The 23966-nt window shown below is 35.8% G+C and overlaps 1 long non-coding RNA gene across 1 annotated transcript in view; it reads left to right on the top strand.

The window, feature by feature from the left end:
* The first annotated feature begins 368 nt into the window (after positions 1-368).
* The window catches only part of LOC150041143 (uncharacterized), a 32897-nt gene continuing 9299 nt past the window's right edge, over positions 369-23966 (top strand). The window contains exon 1 of the long non-coding RNA XR_016533858.1: positions 369-408. This is a non-coding gene — a long non-coding RNA (uncharacterized LOC150041143). The remainder of the gene's footprint in view (positions 409-23966) is intronic.

Here is a 23966-nt window from a genome sequence, read left to right as displayed (position 1 = left end):
AGGAGTGAGCACAATTACAGAAAGAAAGAGAAAAGAAAGGAGAAAAATATAGAATAACAGAGATCTGCAGAAAATGGCGGAGCTATCACCAAGATACCAGTTGTAGCATCGTAAGGGAAACTTCATACCTAAAGATCAAACCAAAGTAAGCTTTAGCACCACAGAGATCTCAGTCAGGGAGGAGAAAGACAGGAAACCGGAACAAGAAGACAATGTAGAGTGGAGCCAGCCACTCAGAGCCACCGAGGAGACAAAGCCTCCCTCCGGAACCTGAGTAGACAGCACTTCTCGGCAGCACAGACCTGCCAGCTCCAGACAGAGCCAGAGAGAGCTTGTGTAAGCCCAGAGCCATCACCCAGCCACAGTGTGGACTTGCCTGCTTCATAGAACCAGAAAATCCAGCAATTTGTGAGTAAACTCTGTGAAGAAGTTTCCACTTCTGCTTGAGAAGCAGCATTAGGAAGGAATCACCCTCCCTCCCCCCAGCCGAGAGCAGTGCCATCTTGACTGCTGGAGAGGGAAAATGGGGTCCAAGAAATGGGAAAGGGTATCATTGTTTGTGAAGTAATACATCTTCTGTCTGGTGATTATAATGTAACTCCTTTTTAAATACAATAAAAATATATGAAAAGAAATAGTGGACAATCAAATACTCCTGTCCCCATATCAGACACATAAACCCAGGATGACACACAGTCTTTAGCCTGTGGTAATATGGAAATAAAACTCATCACAATGATTCTCTCTTATGAAATAATGGTTCTTTCAAAGAGACCATTACAAATTGCAAATAAGTATTAATGCCCATAAAAATAACTATGACATTTATTGCCAAAACCTAGCTTGAGGATGTTGATGTATAATGGTGGTCTTCTTGGTGACATTTGGAAATTTTATCTATTATTCATTCAAAGAACATATTAATCATTGAAAAAGACTTGGCTGGAATATTCTTGTGGAATATACCAGTTCTTGTGGGCTGAACTGGAAAATTCTGAGAGATATATTGTAGATGAATACCACAGGCATGAATATATTATTTCTGGAAATTCTTTTCTATCACCTTGTGAATATACCCACATTAATTTTGATATAGCTAATTGTTTATAAAAATTATTTTAGAAGATCAGCAGAAGATGGCAGCAGTTCAGGATGAGTCTGAGCTCTCGCCAAGGTACCAGTTCTGGCGTCATATCAGAAAGTTGATACCTAAAGATCAATTCTAAGTAAGCTTTAGCACCATAGAGATCTCAGAGAGGGGAAAATCAGGCAGCAGGCTCAAGAAGAAAATTTATAGCCCAAATCATTGGCTGTGCCCCGGCAGGGCCCGCCAGCCACTCCCCAAACAAGCTGCAGTGGACACAAAGCCTAACTCTGCAACCAGAGGAGACAGCACTTTTTGGCAGAGCAGACCTGCTGGCTACAGACAGAGCCTGACCGAGCTGTGCACCCATTACTTACCCACAGCATGGTCCTGTCAGCTTCATGGACTCAGACAACCAAGGGAATTGTGCATGCCTCATTAGAGACATTTTTGCTTCTGCTCCCAGAAGGGCTTTTGGAAGTTAGCCCCTCCCCATCACCTGACAGCAGCACCCTCTTGACTACTGGCAAAGACCTGCCATACCAACTGGAGCCTGAGAAGTGGCACTGGCTGCACTACCTTTCAAAAGGGCAACTGTTTTTTCCAGAGTCAGCTTAGCCAAAAATCCACTTTCTGTGTGGTGGGGCCGCTCTCCTGATAAACAAAGCCAGAGGTGGCTCCACACCAGGCTCTCTGCTGAACTGGCTAAAGCTCAAGCTACAGAAAATAGTTAACTTTCTTCTGAGGAACACATGAAGCTTATCACACTGCCAGTAAATTAACCTGGGTGCATTGTCACAGAGTCCCCAAATCAAATTGGTAAGGCAGAACTTTTGCTGCCCAATCAAGCAAACTGATATGAAAAACTAGAAAAGCCAAAACACAGGAGAAAAAGACTTCTTAAAGTGTTTGGATCCCGAATTCAGTAGAGGCACAAGTTCCCGAAGCCTCCTTGCAACACCAAAAAATAAAAATAAAAATCAACTGAAGAATACTAACTTTTTCTAACCATAATGTTTTCAAATTTTTCTACTTTTTCTCATTTGCATTTTTCTTCTTTTTTTGCCATTTTAACTCCATCCTCTTTTTCCCTCTTTTTTAAAAAATATTTTTATTCTGTATTTTTTCCACATATTTTATTGTAATTGTAATTGATAGAAGGCTTACATTGTATTGACCAGATAGAAGGTGCATTACTTCACAAATATTGATAACCTTTCTCATGTTTTTGTCCCCATTTTCCTCCCCCCACCCTTGCCCTTCATCTTTTTTTCCCCCTTTCCCTATCCGATTTCAAATAACCAAAACACATATATACAATATATCAGATAACAAGGTGTAATACTGTAACAATATGAGATAGCTAAGGGACAGCAAAAGAGATGAGAGATAATATAGTACATTAAAGACAACAATCACTCATATATGTTTTTTTTCTATATCCTGGAGGTCTTTTCATTTAGCGTCATACTATATGGCCTTATGTATCTAGGTTTTGTTCTATTGTAAATCTCTACTAGATGAGCCCAAGGTTTTTACTGATTAAGGCAAATGAGGGAAACGATTGAGCCTATTTTCATTTGAGTCTGGCTTACTTCAATTAATATGATGTTTTCTAAGTCTTACCATTTCCTTATAAATGGGGCAATGTCATTCTTTCTCACAGCAGCATAGAATTCCATTGTGTATATATACCACATCTTGTTGATCCACTCATCAACTGAGGGTCATCTGGGTTGTTTCCATATCTTTGCTATGGTAAATCATGCTGCAGTGAACATTGTTGAGCAAGTGGCTATAGTATGTCCTTGTTTCTGAACGATCGGGTAAATGCCATGTAGTGGAATTGCTGGGTCATAGGGGAGCTCTATGTTTAGTCTTTTCAGGAATTGCCATACTGCTTTCCATAGTGGTTGAATCACTTTGCATTCCCACCAACAGTGTAGTAGTGATCCCTCCTGGCCATATCCCCACCAGCATCTGTTTTCATTAGCTTTCTTAATCCTGGCCATTCTAAATGGATGAATCCTGTTTGATCATAGTGTTTAATATTTTTTGACGAGTTGCTGAAGATGGTTGGCCAGTATTTTGTTAAGTTTTGCTACAATGGGTCTATAGTTCTCTTTCTTTGATGAGTTTTTGTCTGGTTTTGGGATGAGTTGTAGTGGCTTCGTATAATGAGTTTTGCAAAGCACCTTCATTTTCAATTTTTTTGAAAATCTTGAGGAGTTTTGGTGTGAGCACTGCTTTGAAGACCTTATAGAATTCAGCTGTGAATCCATCCAGCTCTGGGCTTTTCTTGGATGGGAGGTCTCTCATTGCCATTTCTATTTCAGTGCTTGAAATAAGTCTGTTTAGTTGGACTAGGTCTTCTTGGTTCAATGTGGGTACATTAATATTTGCTAGAAATTCATCCATTTCTTCTAGATTTCCAAATTTGTTGTCATAAAGGTTTGAAAATAGTCCCTCATGGTGCTCTGGATCATGGTAACTTCTGTCGCGCTATTACCATACTCATCTGTGTTTTTGTGTATTTGGGTGTGCTCCCTTCTTTTTTTGGTAAGATTTTCTAAGGGTCTGTCAATTTTGTTAATTTTTTCAGAGAACCAACTCCTTGTTTTGTTGATTCTTTCTATAGTTTTTTTGGGACTCCAATTCATTTAGTTCTGCTTTGATTTTAATAATTTACTTCCTTCTACTTGGATTAGGGCTGGTTTGTTGCTCTTTTTCCAAGAGCTTAATGTGGGACATTAAATGGTTGGTTTGTGATTTTTCTAATTTTTTAATGTAGGCACTCAGAGCTATAAATTTTCCCAAGTACTGCCTTTGCTGTGTCCCAAAGGAGATGGTATTTTGTGTGCTCCTTTTTATTAAATTTCACAAACTGTTGAACCTCTGTTCTGATCTCCTCGATGGCCCATTGGTGATTCAACGATATGTTGTTCAATCTCCATGAGTTACAAGTTTTTCATTGGAGCAGATTGGTGTTCAATTCAAATTTGATGTCCTTGTGGTCTGAAAGAATGCAGGGAATAATTTCAGTGTTTCTGAATCTGCACAGGTGTGTTTTGTGCCTTAAAATGTTGTCTCTTTTTGAGAATGTTCCATGTGTTGCTGAAAAATGTATATTGTGATATTGCTGTGTGGAATAATCTGCAGATGTCTATTAGATCTAGTTAGTCTATACATTTGTTCCGTTTTGATGTTTCTCTGTTGAGTTTTTTTCCTGATTGTTCTGTCCATAGGGGAGAGTGGTGTGTTGAAGTCACCAACAATCACTGTGTTTCAATCAATGTGTGGTATTAGTAAAAGTAAATTTGCTTGATAAAGTTCCATGCTCCAGGACTAGGTGTGTAGATAGATATTTAGGATGGTTATGTCCTCCTGGAGGAGAGATCCTTTTATTAGTGTGTAATAAACATCTTTGTCTTTTCTCCTTAATTTTAGTTTGAAATATAATTCATTTGATGTGAGTATGGCAACTCCAGCCTGTTTAGGGGGTCCGTTAGCTTGATAAATTTTATTCCAACCTCTTACTTCCAAAATATGTTGGTTTTTGCGGGTATGATGTGTCTCTTGAAGACAGCAGAATTATGGATTCTGCTTTTTGATCCAATTAAACAGTCTATGACATTTAATTGGAGAGTTAAGTCCATTGTTATTCAGTGTTAGGATTGAGAAATATTTACTAGTTCCTGCCATTTTTTAAAAGATTTCGTTATGGCCTATGGCTTGTCATTTCTTGCACTAATTAGATGGTATGAGCTTTGGGTGCCATTTCTTTGACAGTACCCCCTTTGTGTTGGTTTTCAATGTGTAGAACATCTTTGAGAATTTTCTGTAATGCTGGTTTGGTTGCTACATAATTTTGCAACTTTTCCTTGGAATGGAAGGTTTTTATTTTTACCTCAGTTATGTGTCTGTCCCGGCAGGAAAGTCCTTGAGATGCTTATCTTTAATTAACCACCAGAGAACAGGAAGTGACACTGTGAATCAAGTGGTAGAGCAGTAATCTTGAGCTGAAGAGCCTAGAGACAGTGCCCACACCCAGAGTGCATGCCTCAGTACTGAAAAACCAAATAAAACAAACCAACAATTCTAGCATGCTGAACTTTGATTTTCAAACTCCAAAACAAAATGTAAAACTACTTTACTGACAAACTATTGTACATAGATAATCCTACCACTTTATTTTACAATACAAGGAATAAATGTTTTGTTCTTAACCTCGAAAATTCAGCATTTTCAATGGGTTACTTTTGAAAAGTAACCTGAAGGTAAAATATATATTAAAAGATCATTTGTTCACTTAATATGATTTTTTCCAAGTCTTTCCATTTTCTTGCAAATGTCCTTGAACTCTTTTGCTTAAGGCTAGCTCACTACCACTATCTCTTCTGGTTTTTAAGTAGTAAGTTGGAGGTAAAAGTAGCTTGGGGTGTTTTCTGCCTGAGTTAGCTTTGAACCCTAATCCTTAGATCTTTGCCTCCTTAATACATGGCATTACAGGTGTGACCCATTGGTGCTTTTCTTTTAGTATTTATTATTTGTGGATGATACTTTACCGATATGTATTTGGAAATACTTTTTTTATATCCTAAAACCACCCCCAGGTTTAATTTTATGACTTTTTTAGTTCAGATAATTGTTGCATTAAGTCATGAGCTGGATTAAGAAATAGCTGAAGATCTAGTAAAGCACAATTTATGAGTACGTTGGACAGACTTCTTCCAAGGAAATTGGCATCAGTTGATGGGCTGAGAGGGGAAGAACTCAAAATCACAAAATATGATGACATCCACTTGCTGGCAGACTGAGAAAGGCAAAGCAATTCTACCTAACTACATATCTCTTCATATTATGTCTCCATGTATTTAAGAAACTTAGAACTGGGGCAGTCTTCCCTTTCTGTCCTTAGACATTTTGGAGATCAGACCTCAAATTGTCTGAACTTTGGACTTTATAAGAGCAGATCCCAAGTGTTTTGTTTTTGTTTATTTTAATATTAGAATTAAACCTAAGGATTAGTCTGGGAGCTATCCCTGGGTTCTTCACCTTAAGGTTAGTGCTCTCTCACCTGAGCCACAATGCCACTTATGGTTTTCTGGTGGATAATTGGAGATAAGAGTCACATAGGCTTTCATTCCAGCCTGGATTTGAACTGCAATTCTCAGAAATGAACCTTCTGGGTAGCTAAGATTACAGGTGTGAGCCATTGGCACCCATCTCAATCTTTTTTAAACTTTGCTATTTTTGACAATAATCATACTATTTTTGCGTAGAATAGAGTTATCATTCTCGTACATCCACCACCTAGGTAGCTGAGATTACAGCCATGATGCTCCTATGCATAAATTCAAGGCCATAATATTTTTCACATATTCTGCTGACTTTCACGTTTGGCATTTGTTATATCATCAATTTGCTTGTTTCCAAAGCCTTTGGATTTGAACCTAGCAATACTACCAGATTATCTGTCTAGGGTAACATACAGTATCATCTAGATATGATAAAGGTAAATGTTGGTATCTTTTCATTGACTAATTTTCTAATGAATTGCTTTACATTTCATTCCAATTAATTTTCAGTTGTCATTGACTCAGACTTGGTTAAATTTAATATTCTCTGTGTAAAGTGCTTAATAATCTACAAATGTTCACTGGAAAATATTAGAGTGACTCTTCTTTAAAATAACCTTACATAAATAGCTATAAGACTTCTATAAAATTTTACTCTTGCCTAATTGTTTTACATTTATTTATACACATAGATATTGATATAGAAATACACTTATAAATGTGTGTATCAATTTACTTATGTATATGCTCATATATACACATATGTCTATGTATATTTGGTTCAGCTTGGATAATTGTCTCATACTTGGTAAACAGTTTTATAACATGCATAAAATGCAAAGCAATAAATATATTAAGAAGCCAGTATGCATATATAAGAATAATTTTGTCCTTTGTTTTTACCAATTTTATTTACTGGTAGATATATTTGAACCCATGTGAAGAAATGTGCAAGTATGCGTGTAAGTACACAGAGATCGTAAGAAAGTAGGAATTGGGAGTATATCTAGGCCTAACATATCTATAGCCTAAGATAGAAATTAAAATAGAAGTTAAATGACTGAGGTTGTGCTGCCTGACCATTGTTGCAAATATACTGGATCTCAATTTAATTTTCAGCAGAATTTCTATTTACTTTCTTCTCTCTCTCTCCCTCTACACTAGATTTCATTTATTTTTTTTTTCAGTATATATTTGTCAAAATGGCTGCCTTTGCATACCAACACAAATTGATGGGTAGATTGTCTGGCTTCCCTTTATTCTTTTTAATTACCACTACTTGACTAGTTCAGATTAGACCCGGCGACTGAGGTATACACTATGTCTTACCACTCATTCATCAAGAGCTGCAAATACAGATTGCAATGTGCAGAGGAGGAGTACCACTAGTAATGGGCCATGGAACCAGGGTAAATGATTGCTATAAGAAATGATTAACAATTTCATTGCAGACTAATCTTAGAAGCAGCACTAATAAAGACATTTCAGTAACAGGAGAAAGGAAGGTTTGATCTGTTATTGGCCTCTGGAAGATATGTTGCTCCACTGGCCTTAATTAAAAAATCACCAAATCCACAATATCAAGGAAAAGGATATTTCCTAGTAACTGGGGAAAATCTTCAGTAGGTATTATAACCCTTAAACAGAATTATTGTACAATTTTTAGTAGTAGATATGCATTTATTTTTCATTGAAACAATTTATTACATTTCATATTTCACTTCCTATAGACCTAGAGCCAGCCTACTTAAAGAGATTAATTTATATCTGTCATGTTCTCATTTTCTATATTTCTCAGTAAAAGGGAATTGCTGTAGACAGTTATTAATGTCCTACTATCCTTTCTAACCCCTTAAGCAAATATATTACACTTTGGAAAATTATGATGGTATTATCGGGTATAATTTATTTTTTCTTGAAAATTGAACATAGAAAACTAATTTTTCTATGTATTCATCACGAAATTACAAACTATAATTTATATACATATAAATTATGACTTAATTTTGCTTCCCTTGTTACAAGAAATAATTCACTTCGGTGGGAAATATAGTAAGCTATTTATCTATTTACACTACTGGAAATAATGCTACCAATATGTTTATTCTGTTCTTGTCCAACACAAATTCATACAATGGCAAATCTTACTAAAGTAAGATAAACTTTTGTGATGAGAGTGTGATATTGAGTAGAAGAGGGAGGAATTGCTTTGATTGATCTTACTAAATTTAGACAGTTTCAGTTGAAACAGTGACCAAAAAAAAGTTTCTCATTTATCAAGTCAGTATGAGTCCCTCAAAGATCACACCAAGGGAAACTACATCCCTCTGTCATTTCTACTGAGTTATTTTATCCTCTACCTCATTCTTCAAGAACAATACATTTGTATTTTACCTTACATATAAAATTATAATAGATATTTGACTCCTTTCCTCACATTGAAATTACTTTGCTTTCAATTTTTTTAATCATTTTCCATGTAATGGCAACTCAAGAAATTAAACCCTTCACATTTGGCTTGGACAAATATGCAATAATTACCTAAATATTAAAGAAGTAACTATTTTAGTTTAAAACTTACTAAATTATTTAATTGTATTCTTAATTTTGTAATAACAATTTTGTGTTAACAATGTATCTAATTTCCAAAAATATTTAAATGTAATTTGTTTTCATGGCCCCATTCGCCATCCCTGTTATGCATATAGGCTACTTAAATTTTAGGTATAGTTTCATGCTTTTTTATGTTTTCTTTGTTTATCAAAGCATCCATCGTATAATGCCCTATCTGACCTATTCTAGGCTCTTGTGTTTTCAGTCCTGATTTTGATAATAATTCCTTTGAATAAACTTCTGGGATACTGCAAAACTAGATGCCTCCTTGATTCTATTAGTGTTTGAGTATAATATTGTGAATGGGATTTTCTTAGTCTCTTCAAATAAGTCCATTTGTTTACTTGAATTTTTAGTCACAGGAATAGTCTCCACACTTGGTAAGCTAGAAGGACATAAGTAAAAGAAAAATATAGTATAGAGAGTTAAAGTACCAGAAAAGAAGTAAAAATCCTAAAGGATGATTTGATGAAATTTAGGAGAAGGCAAACACGAGACAGCAATTAAGAAAACAGGAAAGAAGGAAACAGGGAAGACAGGTAGATAATGGAATTCAATGTTTATAGGAAAGTGATGACTGGTTCATCTACACAATTTTATCCATTTATATTAATTGCAAACACTAAAATACCAACACACAATAAATTAATGGTATATTTCAACCAGTGAAGTGAATACAAGGATCCAGTTTCAGTGTCATTTACATAATCTCGTAAGCTATAAACTTTCCCATAAAGAAATACCATTTAACATAAACACATTGAAGATACTTCTTTGTAATAATTGTACTTTTTATCATATGTATGTTCAACTGAATTTGAATACAATTTATAACTTCTAGGCATCTTGCATAGCAAGAAATTGTTAATTAAAACTTGCTTTTATAATGTTGATTTTTTTTGCCAGTTCTGGGATTGAGCTCAGGGGCTGAGCAGTGTCCTTGGACTTTCTCAGGGCTAGAGCTCTACCACTTGAGCCTCAGCACCACTTCTGGCTTTTTTCTATGTGTATGATACCAAGGAATAGAACCCAGGTCTTCATTCTGGGTAAGCACTCAACCATTGGGTCAAACTCCTGGTCCACATAATGTAGATTTTTGAAACTATAATGAAAGCTCTCCTCAGAAAGTGAAAATACGTACAATGAAAGGCGACAAAGAAACTAATTCTACTCATTAAAATAATATATGCTAACTTTGGAATAAATTGGAAAAGATAAAAATAAACTAAATTAAAAAACTGGCAAACAAGATAAATCAAAATAAAGATCTTATCAATGAATTTCCTGTTAAGTGAAAGGAAATGGAGAGACAAAGGAGGAGCAAACGCAACAGTTTACTCAGTAGATACTATGTTGCTAATGAACTACACAGCTTGTAAGCAGAGATGATAGGAAGGAGAAACTAGGAGAATGTGAAGGAAGGAGTCTCTTTTCTTTTCTTTTTTTTTTTGTCAGCTGTGGTGCTTGAAACTGGCCTGTGCACTGTCCCTGAGCGCTTCAGCTCAAGGATATCAATCTTCCACTTGAGCCACAGCGCCTCTTCTGGTTTTCTGGTTGTTAATAGACATAAGAGTCTCAAGGACTTTAGTGCCCGCCTGAATTTGAACAGCGATCCTCAGATCTCAGCCTCCTGACTAGTAAGTATTTCAGGCGTGTGTCACCACTCCCGGTTAATACTTTTGTGTGTTTGGGGTGGGGGGGCGGATCATGTGGCTTGAACTCAGTCTGAATGCTGTTCCTGAGCTTTTCAGCTCAAGGCTACCACCCTACCCTTGAGCCAAGAGCCACTTCCTGGTTTCTAGAGGTTATGTGGAGATAAGAGTATCAGGTCATTTTGTGCCCGGGCTGGCTCTGAACCTTGATCCTCAGATCTAAACCTCCTTAGTAGCTAGAATTACAGGCATGAGCCACAGAGCATGGCTAATAATATTTCTTTTATAAAAGCAAAAGTGTTATTGTAGAAAGTAAGCTCATATAATTATAGTTTATAAAAGGATTTTATCAAATGAAACATAATAGAAAACAAATTTTCATGATTCTTTTTTATAATTTTTTAACTTTAAGTATTTCTATAAAGGAGGTGCCATATAACAAACCAGTTTATGAATACCATGCATTTTATTCACTGTCATGACCTTTAACATTCTCTCCTCTACTGGCCCAGCCTTTTCCTTACTATTCTTAATTTTGTGATATATACAATGAATTTCTCCTCCCCCAACTACCTTCATTCATCTACACTTTTCCCCTTTGGTTCTACCTCTGCCCTCTTGCATGTACCCAATTCCGATGCTGATTTTCTTGGATTTTAAGTTAATCTTTCTAAAAGATTATAATGTTTGAATTCTCCAGAGTCACTCAGGTTAATATATTTGTAATTACTTGCATACTGTCCAACTGATTTTGTTATAGGTTTATAGGTACATATAATCTACCACAAATGAGTTACATTGTACCTTCTTCATGCAACATCTTAAATATAATAAAAATAGATGAATAAATTTCATTGTGTGTGTGTATATATATATATATGTATCATATTTTCTTGATTCATTGGTCCACTGAGAGGTATATGGGATGATCACTCTAACCCTGTTTGTATTCTATTGGATAAAATGTCAGGATTGGCATTGATGATTCATAGGGAAGTTTGATGTATTTGTTTGCTTGTTTGTTTTGGGGAAACTTTGCTTTTCCTTACTAAAGGTGCAATGGCATTCTTGTTATAGGCAATCTAATTGGGGTGAATTTGAAACTCATTGTTTTGGAGATTTGTATTTCTCTCAGCAAGAAATATTCAACATGTCTTCATGGTGAATATTTCTGAGAAGTCCATTAGCCATTTACCCATGTGTTAGTTGCAGTGTTGGTAATTTAAGAATTCATTTTTTTTCTCAGATGTGCCAAATATTATGCCATTGTCTCATGTAGAACTGGTAAAAATCTTCTCCCATTCTTTGTGCTTTCTATTTATCTCGTTAGTTATGCCCGTTGCCATGCAGAAGATTTTAAGTTTAATTCAATCCAATTTATCTGGAATTAGAAAAGTTCAACCTTTGTCCAGGAGCTTTACCTGTAATGGTTTCATGATTTCGGTATTGCATTGTTTTGTTTTGTTTCTTTTTTAATCCATTTTGAATTGATGCTGCTACAAGGTAATATATGAGGATCTAATTTAAATTTTCTACATGTGGATATCCAGTTTTGTCAGTACCATTTATTCAAGAGGCTGGCCAGGCTATGTTTTGCCTCCTTTCCTTAACAGACATTAGCCTGGTATTGCTCTATGGGTTCTTTTCTGTGTCTCCTGCTCCATTATATTTGTCCTCAGGCCTAATTTGTAATAATGCCAGGCTGTTTTCATTAGTATGGTGGTGTGATAAAATTTGAAATTTGGACTTCATATTCTTCCAGCACTGTTACACTTGATAAGGATTGCAGGCAACCTATAGCTGTCTTTTTTTTTTCATTCTGGTAGGATAAAAAAATCAATGTAAACCTGTTTGTTTAAGTGGTAAAACTCAACTAAGTTTACAAATACAAATACAAAATAGAATAACTTACAAATTATAGAAAGGGAAAGTTACATCTAAATAGGAAGGAAACTTACTTATAGGTATGAAGGCTGACAGAATTTAAGCTTAAGCATTATAACAATTACTCTAAAGCAGATGACACAAAACCTCATTTAGTATCAGATTAAGGGTAAAATAAATCTTTATAAGAAATACTCTATATTTACATGAAACAATATACATTTGTAAGTTTGATATTTAAATAAAAATAATTTGAAAGAGAAGTGAAAAAGTTGTATTCAGAGACAAAATTATTATTTTGGGCAATATTATTTATTGAACTTAGAGAACCATAATTGTTAGGCAGGAACTCTATTATTTGATCAAAGTATCTAACCCAGATGCATTTTTAAATACATCAAAACATATTCCTCTGTAGAATGAAAATATTAATATAACCAAAACTTATTCCTCTGTAGAATGAAAATATTAATATATTATATAATTCAAAATTGTGAATACACTCATTTTCCTGTGTCTTGTCACAAAACCTAATTTAGATTATGCCTAACTTACATTAATTTAGTCATTCTGTAATATATAAATATACCAAATGATACCATGGTGTACTCCATGGTAATTAAAATATTTCAAAGTGTATTTTTTTGTGGGTCATGGAGCTTGAACTCTGGACCTGGGTGCTTTCCCTGAGCTCTTTAACTCAAGATTACTACCCTACATCTGGAGCCACAGCCCCACTTAGCATTTTCGAGGGATTAATTGGCTATGAGTCTCTTACTCTTTTGTGCCAGGGATGGCTTTGAACCTCGATCCTCAGATCTCAGCCTGCTGAGTAGCTAGGATTACAGGATCGAGCCACTGGTCCTAGCTTGAAGTGCGTTTTTTTTTATTTGTGGGTCATGGGGCTTGAGCTCGGTATGGGCGTTGTCCCTGAGCTCTTCAGTTCAAGGCTAGCACCATACCCTTGAGCTCAGACCCACTTCCTATTTTCTAGAGGTTAATTGGAGAAAAGATTCTCAGGTCCTGTTGTGCGAGGGCCGGCTCTAAATCTTGATCCTCACATCTCAGCATCCTGAGTAGCTAGGACTACAGGCATGAGCCAGGGCACCCAGCTTGAAGTGTATCTTTATTTTTTTTCATATATTTTTTATTGAAATTAATAGAAGGGTTACATGATATTTTCTAGATAGAAGGTGCATTAACTCACATACATTGATACCTTTCACATGTCTTGGTCTCCAATTCTCTCCCCCCCACCCCCACCACTGATCTTGTTTTCCCCCTTCCCTATCCAATTTCAAATAACCAAATATAAATATATTCGATATATCAGGTAACAAAGTGAGATACTATAACAATATGAGATAACCAAGGGACAGCAAAAGAGATGAGAGATAATATAGTACCTTAAGGACAACAGTCATTCATTATATGGCTTATGTTTCCATATCCTAGAGATCCTTTCATTTAGTGTCATACTATATGGCCTTGTGTATCAAGGTTTTGCTCTATTGCAAATCTCTGCTTGGAGAGCCCAAGGTTTCTACTGATTATGACCAATAAGGGAAACCATTGAGCCTAAGATCCTTTGAATCTGGCTTACCTCACTTAATACAATTTTTTCTAAATTTTTCCATTTCCTAACAAATGGAGTGATGTCATTCTTTCTGACGGCAGAATAAAAATCCATTGTGTACAAATACCACATCTTGTTGATCCACTCATCAATTGAGGGACATCTAGGTTGATTCCATATCTTTGCTATGGTAAATATTGCTGCAATGAACATTGGTGTGCTGGTAGATTTAGAATGTTCTTGTTTCTGGATGATTGGGTAAATGCCAAGTAGTGGAATAGCTGGGTCATAGGTGAGCTCTATGTTTAGTCTTCTGAGGAACTGTCATACTACTTTCCATAGTGGTTGAACGAGTTTGCACTCCCACCAACAGTGTAGTAGTGATCCCCCTGGACACATCCTCTTCAGCATCTGTTGTTATTAGTTTTATTTATCCTAACCATTTGAACTGGAGTGAGGTTGTATCTTGGAGTTGTTTTGATTTGCATTTCTTTTATGACCAGAGATGTTGAGCATTTCTTCATGTGTCTATAGGTCATTTTTCATTGTTCTTCAGAGAAGACTCTCTTTAAGTCTTTGGCGCATTTTTTAATGGGATGGTTGTTACTTTGGAGATTGGTTTTGGATTGATTCAGTTTTTTGAGCTGTTGATATATTTTAGATATGAGGCCTTTGTCCGTTGTATGGTTGGTGAAGATCTTCTCCCACACTGTAGGGTTCCTAATTAATTTGCTAGCTATTTCCTTTGTCATACAAAAGCTCTACAGTTTAATGCAATCCCAATTATCCAGACTTTCTCTAATTTGTTGTGATTCTTAGTCCTTATTAAGAAAGTTTCGACCTGTGCCAAGGAGGCCTAATGTATTTCCTATTCCTTCTTGTAAAGTTTTCGGTGTGTCAGCTTTTACCTCCAGGTCTTTGATCCATTTGGAGTTAATTCTAGTGTGGGGTGACAAAGAAGGATCCAACTTTAGTTTTCTGCAGGTGCTTAATCAGTTCTGCCAGCACCACTTGTTGAAGAGGCTATCTTTATTCCATTCTATTTTTTTGGATCCCTTGTCAAAGATTAGGTGGCCATAGGTCTGTGGTTTAATATCTGGGTCCTCAGTTCTATTCCATTGGGCTTCAGGTCTGTTCTTGTGCCAGTATCAACCTGTTTTGATAATTATAGCTCTGTAATAGAGTCTAAAGTTTGGTATGGAAATTCCTCCTGTGCTGTTCTTTCTGCTAAGAAGTGTTTTTGCTATATGGGATCTTTTATTATTCCATATGAAATTTTGAATTGCCTCTTCTATTTCTTTATAAAATTCCATTGGGATATTGATAGGTATTGCGTTGAATTTGTAGATAGCCCTTGGCAAGATTGTCATTTTCACAGTGTTGATTCTTCCAATCCAGGAGCATGGAAGGTTTTTCCATTTCCTCAGTTCTGCTTTAATTTCCTTTTTCAGGGTTTTAAACTTTTCATCAAAAAATTCCTTTACATTCTTAGTTAAGGTAATTCCTAGGTACTTTATTTTCTTTGAGGCTATTGCAAAAGGAGTTGCTTTCCTGATTGTTGTCTCATTCCTCTCACTGTTGGCATAGAGGAAGGCAGTTGATTTTTGAGGGTTAATTTTATAGCCTGCTACCCTTCCAAAGTTTTGAATCAGCTCAAGGAGCTTGGATTTAGATTCTATAGGATTCTTTAAATACAGAATCAAGTCATCTGCAAAGAGGGATATTTTTAATGAGTTTGGTAGAGAACCTTCATTTTCAATTTCGTTGAAGAGCTTGAGGAATATTGGTGTGAGCTCTGCTTTGAAGACCTTACAGAATTGAGCTGTGTATCCATCTGGCTCTGGGCTTTTCTTAGTTGGAAAGTCTCTTATTGCCATCTCTATTTCAGTGCTTGAAATAGGCCTGTTTAGTTGGGTTAGTTCTTCTTGGTTCGGTGTGAATATGTTAATATTGGCTGGGAATTCATCCATTTCTTCTAGATTCTCAAATTTGTTGGTGTAAAGGTTTGAGAAGTATTCCCTCATGATACTCTGGATCTTGGTAATTTCTGTTGGGGTATAACCATTTTCGTCTGTGATTTTGGTTATTTCAGTATGCTCCCTTCTTTTTTTGGTAAGATTTGCTAAGGGTTTGTCAATTTTGTTAATTCTTTCACAGAACCAACTCCTTGTTTTGTTGATTCTTTCTATAGTTTTTTTTATTCCAATTCATTTAATTCTGCTTTGATTTTAATAATTTGTTTCCTTCTACTGGGATTAGGGTTGGTTTGTTGCTCTCTTTCCAGGAGCTTAAGGTGACACATTGAATTGTTGGTTTGCAATTTTTCCAATTTGTTATTGTAGGCACTCAGAGCTATAAATTTTCCTCTGAGTACTGCCTTTGCCGTGTCCCAAAGGAGCTGGTATTTTGTGTGGTCCTTTTTGTTAAATTTCATAAACTGTTGGATTTCTGTTGTGATCTCTTCAATGACCCATTGGTGATTCAACAATGTGTTTTTCAATCTCCATGAGTTACAGGATTTTTGTTGGTGGAGACTGGTGTTCAGTTCCAATTTGATGCCCTTGTGGTCTGAGAGAGTGCAGGGAATAATTTCAGTGTTTCTGAATCTATCCAGGTTTGTTTTATGGCCTAAAATGTGGTCTATTTTGGAAAATGTTCCTTGTGCTGCTGAAAAAAACATATATTGTGTTGGTGCTGGGTGGAATAATCTGCAGATGTCTGTTAGATCTAGTTGGTCTATATAGTTGTTGAATTCTAAGGTTTCTCTGTTGAGTTTTTGCGCCAAGAAGCACTGCTGCTCAGATTCAGAAGAGCCGCTTTGTCTCCGCGGCCACTCCGAGTGGCTGTAACTGGTCCCTGCTGTCCTCTTTGTACTGGATTTCTGCCTTTTTCTTCTGTGACTGAGATCTCTGTTTCACTAAAGTTTACTTAGGATCACCTCCAAAAGTGGTATCTTCACGAGAGCTCAGAAAGAGTCAAACTGAACCACTGCCATCTTCTGCCGCCTCCAGGATTCGGATTTCTAACAATAAACACTGCTACATTTTATTAAAAATAAACTAGAAAAGAGGACCTTGAGATCTCCAGCTGTAAAGCAATAAGCAATAATAGAGATGGTAATGCTGATAATCCTGATTTGATTTGTATACAATATACAATGAAATGAAACACAGCATCATTCTCAGTGAACATGTACAATTATTACTTATTATCAGACAGAATAAGTAAAACATAAATAAATGTATTCATACCAATTTGAGATTTTACATTTTAATCCATGAAATTAAATGACAATAGATTTATGAGGCAATCATGTTGCTAAAAAGGAGAAATGTAAGCTTTATGAAAAGTAGGACATTCAAACAAGGATTAGATAATGAAACTTATTCCAAACAAACCAAGGAAAAGGGTATTAGACTTTTTGGGTAAAATGAGGGTGACTACAGTGTGAGTTAGTGTTGTTTTAATACACACAGTTTCCTAGATAAAAGCTACCTGTGGCAATCTTTACCTGATATAGTTAGTAGAGTTTAAATCCCTTCTCATTTTATAAGGCAGATATCAGATTGTAAAAGTCACCTACTTGCATATAATGTATTTGAATTTTCTTTTTCAAAATAATAGATTTTTGTGACTATTTCTCCATCTATAGATTTATGCAGTTGCTCTCAAAATTTAACTCAAAATAGGCAAAGGACACATATTTAAGTGGGGTATTTTATTTTTACATAATTATTACATAGTAGCAAAATGATTAGTAATTACATCATACAGTTAAGTTGACAGTAGGTCTTGTAAGTGATAAGAAGGATGTATACAGTTAAGAAGATTTCTGAGTAAAGTGCTGAGTATCCCTGCTTTCCTCTAACTGCTTATCATAGTGTAAGAAAGAAAATTGAAGTATTGAGGGAAAGAACTATTGAACCAAATTGAACCAACATAGTAGAATTTTGAAAATACTTTCTTGAGGTGGCCAATACGGTAACAGTAAGAAAAATCTATGAGAAGAATGACATAGAAGATTGCTGAGTATGTGTCTCTATAATCCTTTACTTAATTTTTGGGAACATTACAAAATCAAAATGTTCAGTCACACAAAAGAATCATTGAAGAGATTAAGGATATGATCCATATTCTCTCAATCAAACTAAAGAATCTCCAGGCATCTAAAGAACCTTGTCCCCAATCATCTGAGAAAAAGCTAAAACCAAATGAGGAATTATCTTAGAAAAAGGTGTAGAATGTAACTGTAACCCCTCCATACATTACCACAACAATAATTTTTTTAAATGGTGTAGATCACTGGAGTGAAATTCATATTAATTTATCTAATTAAATTATTGATATTCTTATTATCTAAGTAAGTTATATGAATAGAAACATTGCCAGGTAAAGCTAGCAAGTAAAGAAAGAGTATAAAATCAAATATTTTTGTTACTGTATGGGACTTTGGTACCTGGTCTATTGTATATATGTTTGTATACTTGAAAAAGGGAAGGTAAGGGTAAAACAAGATAAATGGGAGGGGGTGGGGATAGGTAAAATGGGAGAAAAATGTGGGAAGGGGTATCAATGTTCAAAAAGTAATGTACCCACTACAATAAAATACAAATACAAGACCGAAATGTAAAGCCAGATGCTAGGTAGGGGAAATTCTGGGGCCCCTATGGACTGACTGAAACTTTGAAGTAAAGATCCACAATCACAACAAAGCAAAGGAAGACTGGATGATGAGGATTACATCAAACTGAAGAGTTTCTGTATGGCAAATGACATAGCTAGCAAGGTAAATAGGCAGCCCACAGAAAGAGAGCATCTTTATTTTTGGAAAAATAATTAGATTACTAGTGTGTGACTACATCTAGGCTTAGCTGGTAAGAGTTTATGAATACTTTCTGGGAATATAGTTTGCAAAGATGCAGCTGCATTTGCTTGAATTGGATAGTGGCCCAAAGCAACCATCAACCATGGAGCTTAGTTTAAAGGCAACTCATAATTCCAAGAAAAAATATTGGTTGCCAGCCCTAGTGTTTGTCATTGTCCAGACCCTTACTGTGTTCATGGGGAACTATTGAGACATTACGACTTACAATATCACAATTATTTGTATGGTTTTTCTGTGTTCCTTTTTAAGGCTGTCTCCTTCACTTATAAACTTTAACAACATACTTTATATCCAAACAAAATAAAATATAATTTTGCAAATTAACTTTGTAAATTCTGTTTTTCTGTATTTCATTTATTTGTTTGTTTTTATTGTAACGGTGGTATGTACAAAGGATTTACATTAACGTACATAAGTTAATGAGTACAACTCTTTTCTTCCCTCATCAATACTAACTTTATTCTTCATACTAAGAAATGGAAATTATATAATTTGACTGAAATTATCACATACTGTCACTTGACACATTATAAGATGCAGTAATTTAATGCATTAAAAAAACCTTTTCCTATTTGGATCCACTTTATACTTGCTTCTTGCCTTATTGCTCTGGCTAGGAATTCTAATACTATGTTAAAGAGGAGTGGAAAGAGTGGGCATCCTTGTCTCGTTCCTGATTTTAGAGGGAATGGGTTTAGCTTTTTGCCATTAAGTATGATGCTAGCTTTGGGTTTGTCATAATCAGCCTTTATTATACTGAGGAATGGTCCATGGATTCCTAGTTTCTCCAGAGCTTTTAGCATAAAGGGGTGATGGATCTTGTCAAATGCTTTTTCTGTGTCTGTTGAGGCAATCATGCCCACCTTTTAATGAGATGGTTGTTTCTTTGAACAGTTTGCTTTTGAGAGATTCAATTTTTTGATGTGTTGATATATTTTTTGATATGAGCCCTTTGTCTGTTGTATGGCTAATGAAGATATTCTTCCTCTCTGTTGGCTTTCTATTGAACTTGCTAGCTATGTCCTTTGCCATACAGAAGCTCTGGAGTTTAATGTATTCCCCTTGCTCCAAACTTTCTCTAATTTGTTGTGTTTCTGGGTCTTTATTAAGAAAATTTCGGATCTGTGCCAAGGACACCTAGTGTATCTCCAATTCCTTCTTGTAAAGTTTTCAAAGTATCTGCTTTTACCTCAAGTTCTTTGATCCATTTGGAATTAATTCTGGTTCAGGGTGATGTATAAGGATCCAATTTGGTTGTCAACACAGGTGGTTAACCAGTTCTGCCTGCACACCTTGTTGAAGAGTCTCTCTTTCTTCCATCCTATTTTTTGGCTCCCATATCAAAGTTTAGGTGGCCATAGGTCTGTAGGTTGATTTCTGGGACTTCACTTCTATTCCATTGGTCCTGAGGCCTGTTCTTATGCCAGTACCAAGCTGTTTTTGTTACTATAGCTCTGTGACAAAGTTGGAAGTTTGGTATTGATGTTTCTCCAACGCTGTTCTTTCTGCTAAGGATTGTTTTTGCTAAAAGAGGTCTTTTATTATTCCATATGAATTATTGGATTGTTTCCTCTGTTTTCTTAAAAGATGACATTGGGAAGAATGATATTGCATTGGATTTGTAGATAGCCCTTGGCAATTTTTCCACTTTCATAATGTTAATCTTTCCAATTCAGGAGCATGGGAAGTTTTTCCACTTCCTCAATTCTGTTTAATTGTCTTTTTCAGGTTTTTAAAGTTTTCATCATAAAAATCCTTTACATCCTTAGAAAAGTTAATTCTTATGTATATTATTTACTTTGAGGCTATTGCCAAAGGAGTTGCTTTCCTGATTTCTGCCTCACTCTACTTGTTGTTGCCATACAGGAAAACAGTCTTTATGTTTTGTTTTGTTGTATTTTTTGCCAGTTCTGGGCTTTGAACTCAGGGCCTAAGCACTGTCCTTGGGATTTCTTCAAGGGTAACACTCTACTATTTGAGCCACAGCACCACTTCTACGTTTTCTCTATGTATGTGGTACTGAGGAATTGAACCCAGGTCTTGGTGCATGAGAGGCAAGCACTCTACCACTAGGCCAAACTCCCAGCCCAAAAGCAGTTGTTTTTTGAGGGTAAATTATATACCCTGCTATTTTGCCAAAGTTTCAAATCAGCACAAGCCACTTAGGAGTGGAGTCTACAGGATTCTTTAAATACAGAATCATTTCATCTGCATACAGGGAAAGTTTCACTTCCTCTTTCACTATTTGTATCATCCTTTGTGCTTGCTTCTTGCCTTATTGTTATGGCTAGGAATTCTAATACTATATTAAGGAAGAATGCAGCCGTGGGCATTCTTGTCTTGTTTGATTTTAGTGGAAATGGCTTGAACTTTTTGCCATTACGTATAATGCTAGCAGTAGGTTTGTCATACACAGCCTTTATTATACTGAGGAATGTTCCATGGATTCCTAGTTTCTCCAGAGCTTTTAGCATAAAGGGGTGCTGGATCTGGATCTTGTCAAATGCTTTTTTTTGCATCTATTTAATCATGTGATTCTTGTCTTTGCTCCTGTTGATGTGATGAATTATATTAATTTACATGTTTATATTGATCCAGTTTGATTCACTGTGATGAATCCTGTTTGATAATAGTGTTTGATTTTTTTGATGAGTTGTTGAAGGTGATTGGCCAGTAGTTTGATTAGAAGTTTTGTATCAATGTTCATCAAATAAATGGGTCTATAGTTCTCTTTCTTTGATGAGCCTCTGTCTGGTTTATTGATGAAAGTTATGCTGGCTTCATATAATGAGTTTGGCGAAGTGCCTTTGCTTTCAATTTCATTGGAGTTTGAGGAGTATTGGTGTGAGCTCTGCTTTGAAGGTCTTATAGAATTCAATTGTGAATCCATCAGTCCCTGGGCTTTTCTCTGATGGGAGGTCTCTTATTGCCATTTCTGTTTCATTGCGTGAACTATGTCTGTTCAGTTGATTTATGTCTTTTTGGTTCAGTTCGTGTATGTTAATATTGGCTAGAAATTCATTCATCTCTTTTAGATTCTTAAATTTGCTGGCATAAAGGCTTGAAAAGTATTCCATTCTGATGCTCTAGTTCTTGGTAATTTCTGTTGTGATAGTTCCATTTTTGTCCAAGATTTTATTTGGATGTGCTCCCTCGGTTTTTTTGGTAAGATATGCTAAGGGTCTGTCAATTCATAATTTTTTTCAAAGAAACAACTCTTCGTTTTGTTGATTCGTTCTCTGATTTTTTTGGACTCTAATTCATTTAATTCTGCTTTTATTTTAATAATTTGCTCCTTCTTCTGGATTTTGGATTGGTTTGTTGTTCTTTTTCCAAGAGCTTAAGGAGCACCATGAAATTGTTTGTTTGAGTTGTCTCCAACTTGTTAATGTTGGCACTCAGAGCTATACATTTTCCTCTGTGTACTGCCTTTGCTGTGTGCCAAGGAGCTGATATTTTTTGAGGTCCTTTTTATTGAATACCATAAAATGTTGAATTTCTGTTCTGATCTCCTCAGTGACCCACCGGTAATTCAACAATGTTTTGTTCAACCTCCATGAGTTACAGGATTTTTATTTGTGGAGATTGGTGTTAAGTTCCAATTTTATGCTGTAGTGATCTGAGAGAATGCAGGAAATAATTTCAGTGTTTTTGAATTTGCACAGGTTTGCTTCATGGCCTAAAATGTGGTCTACTTTAGAAAATGTTCCATGTGCTGCTGGGAAAAACAAACATACACTCTGGGTAGAATTATCTGCAGACTTTTGTTAGGTCTATTTTGTCTATGCACTGTATAATTTAAAAAATACATATATAGTCTGGGTCAACAATAATCAACTCTACATCCATGGACTATGGAAATCAAAGAAGGAGCATAGGACCAGACATAGAATGGTATTATAAAAGGCATGAGGGGGAAATAAGAGAAGAGTAATGTTGGGAAGGAAAGGAATCGAGTGAAGATAACTGTGACCTAAACTGAGAGAATGGGAAAATAAATAAATAAAAAATTTAAAAAAATATTGCCGGGCATAGTGGCTCAGGCCTGTAATCCTAGCTAGTCAGGAGACTGAGATGTGAGAATTATGGTTCAGAAACAGCCTGAACTAAAGTCCTTGAGGCTCTTATCTCCAAATAAGCACTAGAAAACCTATAGTAGGGCTATGACTCTAGGAGTAGGGTAGTAGTCTTAAGCTGAAGAGCTTAGGGAGAGCACTCATGCACAGATTTCATGCCCAATTACTGCCAAAAGAAAATAAAAAAATTAAAAAATAAAAAAGTATATATGAAAGAAAACAAAAAAAATATGAGATCAGTAATTAAAAAAACGCCCTCACAATCATGTACTTAAAGAAGAAATAATAAGATTAAAAACCATAAGCATAAAAAACAGGGGACTGAGTCAATAAAAATATAATCTGAAACATGTATGTACACAATGAAGAAGGACGTGTGCTAATTGCTCTAGCTCTGTTTCTAGGAGTGAACAGATACACAATGAAAAGAAAACAGTTAAAAGAAGAATGGAGAAAATGGCAAAAAATGAACAAATAAAAATGAAAACAATTTAAAAAGTAGTAAAATTTTAAAAATTGTGATTAGAAAAAATATTCTTCAGTTTTTTAGGGGGAAACTTGTGTCTCCACTGAATTCAGCATCCAGTCTCTTTATGAAGTTTCTTTTTTCCTGTGACAATTCCTTTTCCTTTGGCTTAGTTGGTTTTCCCAATCAGTTTGCTTGAGTGGGTAGAAAATGTGAAAATGTTCCCCCTTACAGACTTGGGATCTTTGTGACTTTCCACCCAGGCTAATTTACTGGCAGGGTGATGAGCTTTATTTGTCCTACAGGAGAAAGTTGGCTGTTTATGGTAACTTCAGTGTGAATGGAATTGTATTATATCTGGAGTCAATAGTGACCTCAGAACTCACTCTGATCGAGCCTGGAGCTATTATTGTTTTTTTGCCAATTCAGCTGACAGTGATCTAGGGGTGGGGTTGCCTCTGGCCTTGTTTACCTGGAGAGGAAAGCCGCTCCATCCAAGGTAGAATTGGTCCCTCCGTGGCAGGGAGCCATTTGTCTGGCTAAGTTGACACTAGTCAGATCCCTTTGCCTTTTTGAGAAATAGTGCTAGCGGAGCGGCGCTCGTGCCTGTAATACTAGCTACTCAGGAGGCTGAGATCTGAGGGTCAAGGTT

This window comes from Megascapheus bottae, chromosome X, assembly GCF_031878675.1.
Source record: "Megascapheus bottae isolate mThoBot1 chromosome X, mThoBot2.hap1, whole genome shotgun sequence".
Classification (NCBI taxonomy): Eukaryota; Metazoa; Chordata; class Mammalia; order Rodentia; family Geomyidae; genus Megascapheus; species Megascapheus bottae.
Note: the sequence above shows the minus strand (reverse complement) of the source record. Positions and strands in the feature narration are given on the sequence as shown.